Consider the following 13,588-nt stretch of genomic DNA (forward strand, 5'->3'; position numbering starts at 1 on the left):
TGCGCTGTTGTAAAATATTTTTGACAAGGCTGCTCTTAGTTATTTCTTCTAATTGTACAACACCGATTTCTCAAACAAAACATATTTAATGTCTGAGTGTAAATGAGAGGTCAACGTTAGTTCGAGGTATCCAAAGGACTCAATTGTTATGCAAAATCTAATACTGCTCGTGAGTCTGAAAGTTGTACACAAGTAGCCGTGTGTATAACGTAGATCTAAGAGCTGCCTCTCCTCACCCACCATGTCCAACACTTCGTCTTTTCTCCTCCTTTCCGTCCACTTCACCTTCTTCATTCTTCTCCGTACCCACGACTCGAACGCCTCCAGTCTTCTCTCGTCGTCCTTTCGCAATGTCCGCGATTCCGCACCGTAAAAGCGCGACACTCCAGATCAAACTCTTCACTAACCGTTCCTCGTAGAAATTATTTACAGTTTAAAAAAATACGTCGGCATGTTATCCCGCATGCCACCTCAATAAGCGTGTTTGGCGAGAGGTGTTAGATCGCCAGCTGTCAACAAATAAAAGGAAGAAGGAAAAGCGCGTAATGAGTCCCACATGGAATGTACATTTTAAGGTCCTTTCGTTCGGAGGAAGTAGGAATTCCTATACCATTCGTTCGGCAATATACCTGACATATATAATGTAGTATTTCTTGGAGTTTATAGTTTCTTGGAGTTTCAGATCATTCCATATTCAGAAGTTGGCGGAGGAGGCGCGCAGAGCCAAGTACGTATTCGCAGCCAGAAGCAGAGGGAGAGATAGTTGAAATCAATTTTCAACGGGGCCACGCGGGATAAGCCCACGGCTAAGTTGAGGTCGCTAGGTGATAACACGACACAAATGGTACACCTAGCAACTCATGCGAACCTTGCAACAATATTATACTTACTTACTTCTTAAATACTTAAGGAAAAGGGGGAAAAAATAATAATATACCTGACTTAAGTTATTGTTTCTGTCGAAAATAGAATTAAAGAGGGGTTCGAAGATGATATGCTAGGTGTCGCTCTGAAAGACATCTATTCTTAATCGCTTAAGCAATCTAAGCGTAGCAGTCATCGCGTAGTAATCACAGCCTCCGAGTCTCTTTCGACTCCTACCCTAATTCATGTAAAACAGGGGTCTTCAACCTTTTTTTTAATGCAAGGGCCAAAAAACGATTTCACATCGTCCGGAGGGCCACGATACTCCACGCCACTCTACCACCACATCAATAAAACAAAATAAAACAATTTAAAAGTGCAGCAATCTTTATTGGTTATGAAGTTCAATCAATCAATGCAATTTTTCATATTGTTTATTTTTCAACAGATTTGGGCATTACTTGGTGGAACGATGAAATATTCATGGTGAAATAAAAACACAGTACTATTCCACAAACTTATATTTTTGCAGTCTACTAGTTTCGACGTTTACACCGTCATTATCAAGACTAACTGAGAATAGCATACAACATCCAGCCTTATTTATCCAACAATAGTGCCAGGGAAGGAGGAGGGGGGGGGGGGGAACTAAATGAGGAGGAGCATTGAGCATTGAACAATGCCCAACCAACAATACGTCGAAACTAGTAGACTGCAAAAATATAAGTTTGTGGAATAGTACTGTGTTTTTATTTCACCATGAATTGTTTATTTTTGATCGGTGTGTCGACATATATTTTGTAATTTGTGGCGCGATACAATAATTTCTTTAGCCTCAAGGGGTCGCAAGAAATAAGCAGTTTGATTTAAGAGCTGTGAAAAGCCTTCTGTTCGCGCGTGGAAGCATTCTGGTTTATATGTTCAGGTATTTGAGACGATCTATCAATGTATTCCTCTTCTGAGGATGACGCAGTGCGTCGAAACCGCGGTCGTGATCGAATAAAGATTTTATGTGGAAAAACAAAGTTTAATTTTCATTCAATATGAACAAATTCCACAAAGTAACGTATCAAACCATCAACTTTGTAACTTGAAAAAAAAACTTAAAAAGCCTAGTAAATTTCACATGCATGAATTTTAATAACGATCAGTTTCGACGCTGTGCGATATCTTCAGGTGCAAATACAAGGTACAAAGAGAGTATGACCGTAAAATTCATTTATGTGATACTCAAAAGGTTTTGTTATTCAACATGAAACAATTTTATCAAGTCACACGTCAAACCATCAATTTTCTCATTGGAGTTGCAGCAGAGAAGCATACTAAACTTTTCCGAGAGGGAGATCTATTACCCAAGGCTTCATCGCAACCTTTAACTCGTGTATCACATAAAGCTCCAATCTCTCAGACTTCGGGTACCATAAAACAGCGACCGTAAATCATAGTACACAAAATAAGAAGATGAAGGAAGAGCTCTGGTTGACGATGGAAATCGATCGTGGGGATTTGCGTGCAGTGCACACATCACTGCGACGGAGAAGATGTGTTTGGTCGAGGGGCGCTCTTTCACGCGCAAATGTTGACCGTATGGGAGCGATACGGAGAGATCAGAGGAAAAGGACAGATCACACACTAACAAACCCCCCTTCGGAGGTCCGCTTCAAAGGACTACGAATGGAGATCATGTCGCGATTGCACGGGATACGGTATCATTCAACCGGACCCGCAATTGCAATTGGTCAAAAGAATTCGGTATATATTGATGGAAAAAGATTAGTGAAAACGAAAAAAAAAAACAAATCTCACTCAACCATACAAATAAATTTTTACATTTTAACCCTATAAGCCATCTATAGATGCGTTTGGCTGGGGATGAACCATCACCAACATGCACCAGAGGATCAAAATTTACTTACAGTAACATGCACTATATCTACATTTACGAGGTACTTTGCAAACCAACACCGGGGCGATTCCACACCAGGCATGCAGCGATCATACTAGCCTTAAACAGACACGCCGTTCTTACCCCAGACACAGGCAAAGCATTCGGAACAATGCGGTCAGACCTGAAACTAAGAGAGTGCTAAGAACAAGAACATACTACCATGCAAATAAAACTAATATTTAGCATTGCAAATAAAGAAATAAAACTTTGTAAACTTCGTCAGGTGACTGATCCTACATGCATCTTATACACACATATGGCATATGGGTTAAGCACGGAATGGAATGGGGAGGAAGGGGCAGCCTTGATTTGGACCCCACCCTCGCCCTCTCAACCCGTCCTTTCTCTTTCCGATAGATGTCCTCAGTGTCATACGTGTGTATAAATACAAGATGCATGTAAGATCAGTCACCTGACGATGTAACCAAGTTACGAAACCCGGGTCGTGCCCATAATTAAATAATAGTGAACCTTAAAAAGTTTTATTTCTTTATTTCCATTATGGAGAGGTTTCACAAAGTAAAGCCTGAAGTAATCAGTTTCGCTTTATATTTAGCAATATAAAGCGAAACCTTAGCTTAGTGACTTTGAGTCATGTATGTTACATATGATACATAAACTACCGTATCCTGCTTATGAAGGCATTCTGTGTAAGAAGCTAAAATACAAAAGCATTGCTGTTAGAAATATTAGGAAAATTCAGAAACATGAATATGAGGAATAGATAAGTTAGTAAGCTAAAATACCAGTCAACTAATTTATTCCTAAGTCCTCACACTGCCATTTTAGTCTTTTATCGATCGTGTAAGAAACGACATTCTGAATCTATCTGTTCCCTAGTCTACAACTCCTCTTTCATTTTTATGATCTGATATACCGCAGTATGGTGACGTTTGTGAGATATGGTTAACTTAGTTGAAAATAAATGTTCTTGAATTTACATATTGTTATACAGGTTATATATACAATTTACATAATGTTAAATAATGGTATATGGTTTAATGACAGTTATGCCATTCGAGTTGTTCCAACAGGTTAGTGAAACAAGAGTATTAGTGACACAAGACTGGTAGAGCATTAAAAATGGGGTAATTTTATTAAATTATAATTATATTGCACATGTCGAATCTATAATTAGCACGGTTGCTCACATCCACCCATCCACAATTAGAGAAATAAATAAAATAGTGCAGGTTAGTGAAAACTCACACCCTGCCACACACCCTTACGGAAACTCGTCACTAGACTTCCTCATACACATGGACAAGATTTATAGTGGAAAAAGACCCCTTTTCCCGTTCCCTCTCCCCTTCCACAGTTTCGGCATTGCCAATTGCCTGGAGGCAGCCGGCTAAAATCTGATCACTTTTTCCAAAATCCTACCCATGTCCGACAGAAACGATATATTAAGAGATATATTTGCAAACGGAAAGGTATAGTAACTAATTTGTCTCCAGAACGATAAAGGCTTTAAGTAAATGCTAGCTGGAACTTAGTATGCGTATGTCTTTTTTATTTGTTGACCGCTGATATCCTAACTACGCCTATACCATCCTATAACCAAGCCACACGGCTATTGAGTACGCTAGATGGGAAGTATTTATATGTAGACGAATCCGCAACACTAATACATTATTCTTCCATGTCTTTATGATATACAGGAGGATACATCTTTATTCGCCATACATGCAAGATTTATTACACGGAGTTGATAGATCATCCTTCACTTCGAATCTTCTTTTCACCGAAGGCGTCAAGCTTATTTCCGCCTCCCTCTCTTGTCCACCGGATTGCTTCTCTTGTCTTCATCGTCGTTAAAGACACATTATGGAGATTCCGTTGTTATCCTTTGAAAAAATAACTCACTTGGAGATCGAATACGAGCCATCCAGTTTTCCGACAACAGCTCATAAATCATTCCCGATTTCGGGCACAAAAACAGCTACTCCAAATTTACCCGAATTACCTTCAATTGAAAAAATTCCCTTTTCACTTGAATATGACAAAAAAATAAAGTAAAAATAAGTAGCAGCAAAATATTATTATCAGCTCATCTAATTATTTCTTTCGACACCTCTTGTTTTTACGATGCTATCGCATTAGGTTCATCGTACTGAAAATTTAAAAGCTGAAAAAATGATTACCTAACTATCGCGCGGAAACATAAAACTAGCGACACAATCTAGCTTATCATTCTTGTAATGATGGGTGTTTTAAACATCGATAGAACCAATTATTTTTTCCGGGAACTATCCATAAAAAACCCCATACTTCAGCCACAAAGACGGAATAAGGCTATTAAAAATAAAGACCCTCCTTCAGTTTGAATCCAACCCTTTTTCGCCTAAGCTGCCCACTGTCCAGGAAAGTATACAGGCATCCCCCGAGTTACGTAAGAGATGCGTTCCGGCAGACTATACGTAAGTCGAAATTTACGTAAGTCGAACCTTTGCGTTGGCGCTTCAGAAATTGCTGTATAACAAGTTGTATCGTACAGGAATGAGCGCAACCACATACGCCACCACATCCATCGCTAGAACTGCAAATTTTCACGTTGATTGCCGACTTGGGATTTATAAGCGATTTTTCTACAGAAATTAATGAATTTTCCTTCGAGGAATGACAAAAATGGGTCACTTTGTTATTTTTAGCACGTAAAAAACTCTATAACTATTCGATATTTTTTCTACCATAGGTTGTACGAGCGAATATCTACTTCTTCGCGCTCGCATTCGAAAATTAACGTAATCATTTGAAATACGGTTATCGCTTACGTAAGTACGGATTTACGTAAGTCGAGACATACGTAACTCGGGGTATGCCTGTATCTGCCTACTCCTCTACATTTCCCGCTTTTCATCAGATGTTATTTATCGCCTTCAAATCCAAATTCTGAACGTAAAAGCTTTATCTTCTAGTTGAGATATGGATGAGACAGAAGGTATGGATGGAGCGAGTACTAAGCGGGGAGGGGATGTTGAAAACGATTTTGGAAGGGAGAATGCTGGGTAAACGAGGGAGAGGAAGGAAAAAAATAGGATTTTTAGATAGAATGAAAGGGAGTAGGCCTTATTGTGAATTGAAGAGGGAAGTGCATGATGGAAGAGGAGGCTGCCGGAATTCTTCTTAATAACTCCATGGAAACCTACCTTAATCGGTAAAATGCTTTAATAATAATCATGTATATAATTACAATAAACAGATGAAATATTTGTCAATAATAGACCAGATGTCATGTTGATTTACAAGAATGATGTAAAGTGTTGCTCAGATTATATTGCTGTAATACTATCACTTAGCATCGAAAATACAATAGCGGGAAAAATTAACAGGAATCAATGATTGGTAATAGAAGTAAAAAGAGCAAGGAATAAGGAACAGGTTATAGTCATCTTTGCTACTTATTTCATCTCAAAACAAATACAAAATACTATTACGATACTCATCCTTAATCCAAATACATGTATCAAACTGCAAAAGGCCATAATAAGTTCAACTTTCCACAACACGAGAAAATACCTCAACTCCACAGAGCAGTAAAGATTTTTTTATGAAAACCCGTACTCCTTATTAAAAAAAACTCAGTGAAAACTGAAAAAACTTTAATTAAAATTATAGTAATAATAACAAAATAAAAATAATGATAAGGCGTTATCGCTCGGAAGTGTGACATAACTTTCATTTCACATGGTCTTAAAAATAGAAAAGAACCTATGTATCATCCGAAAAGTGCCCGTACCTACATCATTCCTGATGCCGGAAATAAAAACGCAAGCACAAAGTAACCCACAGATTCGTCTCACGAAATCACCCTGCAAGAGCGAGAGCGCGTGTTTGGATTAGGGTACTGAGTACTTGCGAGCTCTCTTCCAATCCAAAGCAAACACGATCCGCACTCGTCGTCAGGGCGACCCTCGACACTCGCAGAATCCGGAGCGCCACCCAAAGGGAATTCTTTGAAGCGAGAGGGGGGGTGGGAGGAAAGGGGCGTTGAGGGACACCCCTTTTCTATGGTGCACATTCCCCTTCCTCCGCCCGCTATAGGAGGCGTCTCGTCGGTGGCGTCCGTCCCTTTCACCCTGGCGCGGCGCCAAATCAGAAGGAATGGCGGACGAGGGGTGATAGGGGGTGGAGGGGTCGAGAAAGACCGGCTAACGCGCCCCCAACCTCTCGTTCTCCGGTCCTCACAAACGAGGAGTCGGCGAAACAAAAAGACTTCGGGGTGGCTCACGTGTATATATACTAACTGGACCGTGAGATTACAGCAGATATTCCCCACGATTTCCCTACGCATACCGTAGAGATTTATGATGCATATAAACACCGCAATCTCTTCGGATTTTAGCCGCGTGAATTCATTTTGGGGGATGGTCTACCAAAAAATAAAATCCACGGCAGAAAACCGAAGAGTATACGGACATAAAACAACCGCGGCAGCCTCCATACCATATTCATATATCTACTATACTAGGTACCGTGCGAGCCATCACCAGGTTGTGTGATACGGAGTGACTCTACGCCAGGCATGCAACAATCATCCTAGCCTAAACCCTTCATAACCCAATGTTGCTTCTAGGCAACATCAAACATGTTTAAACTTTCAGCTTTATTTAGGAAGTATCTAAACTACCCATTATTGTGTAGAGTAAATTTTAAAAACTTGAAAATTTAACACTCAATTATAATTATCGTGGCAGCTAAATATTTCGTCATTAAAATTTACTCTACACAATAACGGGTAGTTTAGATACTTCCTAAATAAAGCTGAAAGTTTAAACATTTTTGATGTTGCTTTGAAACAACTTTGGGTTATAAAGGGTGGAGGCTAGGATGATTGTGTAGAGTCAATTTTAATGACGAAATATTTAGCTGCCACGATAGTTATAATTGAGTGTTAAAGTTTCAAGTTTTCAATATGAAAAATCTTCAAATTTGATTTCTCCCATAATCAGCTCTGGGTTAGAAAGGGTTAGTCAGACACGCGCTCCCTTGTGTGACACAGGCCAAGCCAAGAGAGGACAGCGAGATGCGGTCAGACCAGGTAATAGGAGATTGCTATATTACTACATTTATAATTTGACATTTTACTTGAAAAAAGTTCAGCATAATTTCTGGTTTCGACGGACTCTCCTCGACTTACAATGATCATTAAAAATTGCTAACTTAAATGCATTCTCTGCATCATAAGTGGTTGATAACTAGAGTTTACGATGTAATTAGAGACTCTCGCCTTACAATCATCATTAAAAATTGCTAACTTAAATGCAAACTTGCGCTTATTCTCTGCCTCATAAGTGGTTGCTAACTAGAGTTTGCGATGTAATTAGAGACTCTCGCTACGGATATTGATTCATCTTCTTATTGGTAGCAGATTAATTCCCGGCCAAAAAGTAGTAATGTAAAAAAGGATTTCCTTAAATAACAAAACTCTTCGAGCCCTTTCCAAAAAAAATTAAATAAGAATGTAGTCGGGAATAAAGTGACTTTCAAAAAATGCTTTTAAGGCATATTTTTTGTAACAGCCAGACAACTTTCTCACCGATAACTGTTTCATTAACAATAGCAATGATGTCTCCACTCAACTGTTAACTCGCCTCCGGGAGTCAGTCCTCACAAATGTAAAAATAAATATACGAGTGAATCTAATAAAGTTTTCTTCTTTCATTGGCTATGATGGAATGGTTTCCCACAGTCGAGCCTGAACATATCATTTATATTTCAGAATAAACTTTTCTTCATTCCAATGCCGTAGTTTTCAATCAATTATCATTTAAATAAATTCGATGACAAATAAATCGCATTTTCAAGAAATGTTTGAAAAAATACGAAGGAAAATATGAAAACAAAAACTTAACGCTTTTATTGCAGCATATCCAAATACAAATTTACATCTCAATAGGCATCAGAGAGAATTGTACACCAAAATCTGCCGTTATCTCCCGATCTATAAATGACACCCATTGGCAAGCGAATCACTTTGGTCTCCCCCTTCCTCCCCTGCTTTGAGACGGACCGTGTCCTCAGCCGCGAAACGGTTTTACGTCGATGGCCAGACGCGAGGAGGCCTTTTGTTCCACGGGAACAATTACGCACAGGGCTGGCGACAGGAGCGACGTGAGGCGGCGGTTTTCGGCAGCTGTCGACGGCCAACAATCCCCATATACCTACATCCTCGCACTACACAGGGAGCCTTTGTGTTCGTCGTCCATAAATTACACCACATATGTATTTGAGATACCTCTCTGTGCAGCAGACGGACTATCTTCGCCGTGGTTGTACATCGGACAAACCCCTCGCGATAACCCCACAATCCCGTAGTGTCATCTACACAGTGACCTGCAAGACGCATGAACGACGATAGGTAGGGTATATACCATCACGAAGCATTCAATTTATCTACATCTACATAATACCACGCAAGCCGCGTCCATAGGCGCGTGACGGGGGATGCTAGGACACCAGCCGTTCACACACAAAAAGGTAATGCTCTAACGCAATTACGCCGGGCATTTATCAAAGTCCTCTATTTTTCGGGATAAAAACGAATTTCCATACCTATCCGTCCGGCAAATACCTCTATTAACTCCTCGTTTCTATCGGACCAGGAAATATTACAGGGTTCTAATATGATGTTTTCCATCTCGCTCTGAAAGATATACATTCTTAATAGCTCAAGCAATTTAACCTTAGCGCGCAGCCTCCGTGTCTCTAGCGGATCCGTTTAATATGAGTGTAACGCTTCACGTACTCCCGTACATTTTTGGACAAATTCGTAGCTTTCCTTTGTATTTTTTTATTTATTTATTATCAATTTCCCCGTATACAGCACATGACGGCCTTTTACAACGAGGGTTTCCAATATTAACAAAGTACAACACAAACATCCATGCTTTGGATAGGGATCACCTACCCAGGCGGGATTCGAACCCACGACCTACGGTTTGGCAGGCGAGGACTTTACCCCGCCGCCACCGAGGCCGGCGAAGTGAATTATATGAAGTCCAAAGGGTTATTTTCATTAATTAAAATCACATTGAAAGTCTTATTTCATAATCATCATTCACAAGGGAAGAATAAAGAAGCGCCAAACTAAATTTGGAATATATTTAACATTTAAGCTGATTACAGGCAGGCAGTTATTAGTTGGGGCAACCGACACATCTATATCTACATCTACATAATACCCTGCGAGCCACCTCTAGGGTGTTTGGCAGGGGGTGATCAATGACCAGCATGCAGCATGCATTTGGACTCCCACATGCACACCACACCGTCCGAAAAACGTCCCGTATAATAACAAACTATACTACTATATGCTGTTAGAAATAGAATATAGAATAGAAATTCAGAAACATGCTTTAAGTTTTACATAGGTTAGTAGGCTACACTACAAGTCATGCAATCTATTTACGAGGTCTATTGCTGCCGTTATAATCTCTTATTGATCGAGGAAAAAATGACATTCGGAATCTGTTCTGCAATCTATCTCTCATATATCACATCAAGTCATTCGCGCTGTGAGGTAAGGATGAGGAAGGAAAGGTGGATACAAATCTACGCAGGATAAAAAGTATAATATTGTTAATCAGGTTTTCGTTGTTATCAATTTTACCATAAATTAGAAACCACTTAATTGGCGCTTTCGTCGAATAACTTACATTGAAAGAATTTTCTGCAAGGATAGGTTCTTACAGCTTATAGTACGTTCATCTACAAACTAAAATTCATAAAGGCCATAATTGGTAGCAGCTTCGATTTCCTGCATTATTAATGGATTAAAAACAGACAAAATTTAAAATTAATAAGTCAATAGATAAGTTTACACATTTGATGATTAAGATTAATTACAATCGTCCATTCGTTTGGCCCATATCAACTGCGTTTCTTTAGTAAAGCTGGTTCAAATCCGTAGTAAGACTTTTGGTGGATGGATGTGCTTAATAGTCATGTTTTGGTTGTGAAGTTCGCCAAATGACGAAAAAATAAACGTGCTACCGCGAAAATGGGTAGGTTTAAGCTGGCTAATACACCCCACAGCTATTTGAAACGCAGGTAAATGAGGGTTGGGTTGGGCTCACGACCCTTCCCTGCAATCGGTTAGCCCGGGAAATGGGGTACCCTTTTCACGGCATCTAGAGGAAATGTTGTACAGGCGTCGAATCTTATTGGAATAGATATAATTAACTATATTTCAGAGAATGCAAAAAAAACATATTTTCCTAGCACATAAATGCACTCTTCCTTTTGAGACTCAAAACTGTAAAAGAGGAAATCGCAAATAGTGTTATTCATGACTAGAAAAATTCATTGCCAATTATTACCACTCAATGACACTTAAGCCCAGCTTTTAAGGTGGTATATATAGAGGTGATTCCACTTCTTTCAAATGTACTCGCTTCGGCGGTACATATACTAAAATTGGAACGATACAGAGAAGATTAGCATGGCCCCTGCGCAAGGATGACACGCAAAATCGTGAAGCGTTCCACATTTTTTGCGCTGTTGTTAAACATTTTTGACTAGGCTGCCACTTAGTTATTTCTTTTAATTGTACAACACCGATTTCTCAAACGTAACATATTTAATGTCTGAGTGTAAATTAGAGGTGAACGTTAGTTCGAGGTATCCGAAGGACTCAATTTTTATGCAAAATTAAATACTGCTCGTGAGTCTGAAAGTTGTACACAAGTAGCCGTGTGTATAACACAGATCTTACGAGGCATACCCGTTCATCAAAAATAACTTTCATTAATGACAGTCACTAAAAATATGGACACAAATTTACTTAAAATTTAACATTATTCCGAGTTTCATATGCTAGGAAAATTTTCTTTCCAGCGAAAACTGCCCAGGAAACAACCAACACTTCTAAAGTAGAACTAAGCGCTGAAATATGGTGTTAGTCTCGCATTTTCAAAACATAGATCAATGAAAAATACACTCACCTACTATCCTTTCGAGTGCTGGATTTAATGTAGTGGTGGGATAGGAGACGATTTCAGTGATGACATCAGCCAATAATGCAAGAGCCATGCAAAGATACCTGTAAAAATAAACGTCTGTTATCAGGTTATTCCAAACCAGATAAAGACTAACGAAAACGTGGGCATGCAGCAATAACTCGTAATATAAGTCACCTTTTTCGTATCTTTTGAAGAGCGAGGCTAAAATCTAACACGACGCACAGACAGCCAGAAATCTTCCTACATAAATTATCGTAAAGGTAAGGCTCGTATTCCCATTCATTCCCTCCTAATGGAATGCTGTCGTACTATCGATGAATTTTTTCGGGAAAGAGAAAAGTAATACGGCGACAAAAAATAGTAGTAAGTTAAAATAGCAAAGCTTAATTCGTAATTACTCTAGACTGCTGTTAAGTTCTAACTTGAACCCAGTAAAGGAAATGGATGAAAAGTGAACAAAATACAATGGATCTTACAATTTATGGTAAAGAAAAGGTCAGAAAATTGAATGTACGGAGGAAAAAGATGCTAGGGAAGATGCTTGGCGAACATTCGTGTTCTAAAAGAAGTTTTTGGTTCCCCACACGAATCGGGAAACAAAAAAACTTATTTTATAACACGAATTTTCGTTTTATGACACAATGTTGCATGTAACATGCTACACGGATTAGTAACTTTTTCGTAAAACATGTTATATGTAACCTGTTTATATAACATGTTACTGTAAACGAACCTTAAGGACACGGACACGCTACCATGCAAATAAAGGTATTACTTAGTAATAGAAAAAGAAAGTTAGCGTAGTAAGTGACTCATGCACAAGTTATAATATGCCAAAATATTGATGCAGATATTAAATATTCATAAATAAAATAAGAAATTAACTATAAATTCAAAGCCTATTTTACCTAATCCGAGTCATGCCGTCCTACAGCTAAACTATCGCTTATCTTATAGTCCCTTATTGTGCGCGGAAAAGGCGACATCTTTAATCTATCGATTCTGCAGTATATTTAACTAGCTTATCCTACTACGAATGACCACTTGGAATTTTCCACGTTCTTCTATGGACTTTTCTTTAATTTTGTGACAGTAAACTACCACTTATTTTTACCTTTTCACTGTGTGACACTGCTTTTTCGAACGAAACATGTAGGAGTGTGAACGATAAGTACCAGTTGTTTTGAGTTACCTGAAGGACTCATTATTTTATGCGAAATTAAGTAATGCCCGTCTGTCTGAAATTTATCCACAAGTAATCGTATCTGTATCGCAGATCTTGCGAAGCATACTCGTATAACAAAGATAACTTTCATTCGTGGTCGTTGTTATAAATATGGACACAAATTTACCCAAAATTTTACACACACATCCCAGGCTTGATATCATCGGACAACACGACTAGTGAACCGCCAAGTGAGAAGTCAGCCGCCCGACAGTCATCGACTTGGCCGTCGACGTTGTTATACCCGTCAGGCCCCGAGTTACCTCTTGTTCAGATATAAAAAAGTTGTAGTAATAGTAATATTATTTATCATTCTACTGCAATGATCTATGGACAATAAATGTTTTTTTCAATTGCTTACATGGCAAAAAGATCATGAAATAATATTTACCGGTTTTCTAGTGCTAGGGTTCCATTGTGGGGCAATCTGCTATCTTCGATATCCGTAAAAAGGCATTCCTATGAGTCAAGGGAAGGCCGAAGAGCAAGTAGCAAGCACTCAGCCCGAACTCCACCGCCTCCATGCATGCGTGCAGAGTAGCCGTAACCTCCCTTTGTGGCAGTTCGAAGCTCGGGTGAGGCCAAAGG

The 13,588-nt window shown here is 39.1% G+C and overlaps 1 non-coding gene across 1 annotated transcript; it reads left to right on the forward strand.

Annotated features, from left to right (window-relative positions):
- Positions 1-11,200: 11,200 nt before the first annotated feature.
- Positions 11,201-11,307, forward strand: LOC124158311. The gene has a single exon (XR_006864777.1). It is a non-coding gene; the product is annotated as a U6 spliceosomal RNA (small nuclear RNA).
- The last annotated feature ends 2,281 nt before the right edge of the window (positions 11,308-13,588 follow it).

Source organism: Ischnura elegans, chromosome 4, assembly GCF_921293095.1.
Source record: "Ischnura elegans chromosome 4, ioIscEleg1.1, whole genome shotgun sequence".
NCBI classification, from domain to species: Eukaryota; Metazoa; Arthropoda; class Insecta; order Odonata; family Coenagrionidae; genus Ischnura; species Ischnura elegans.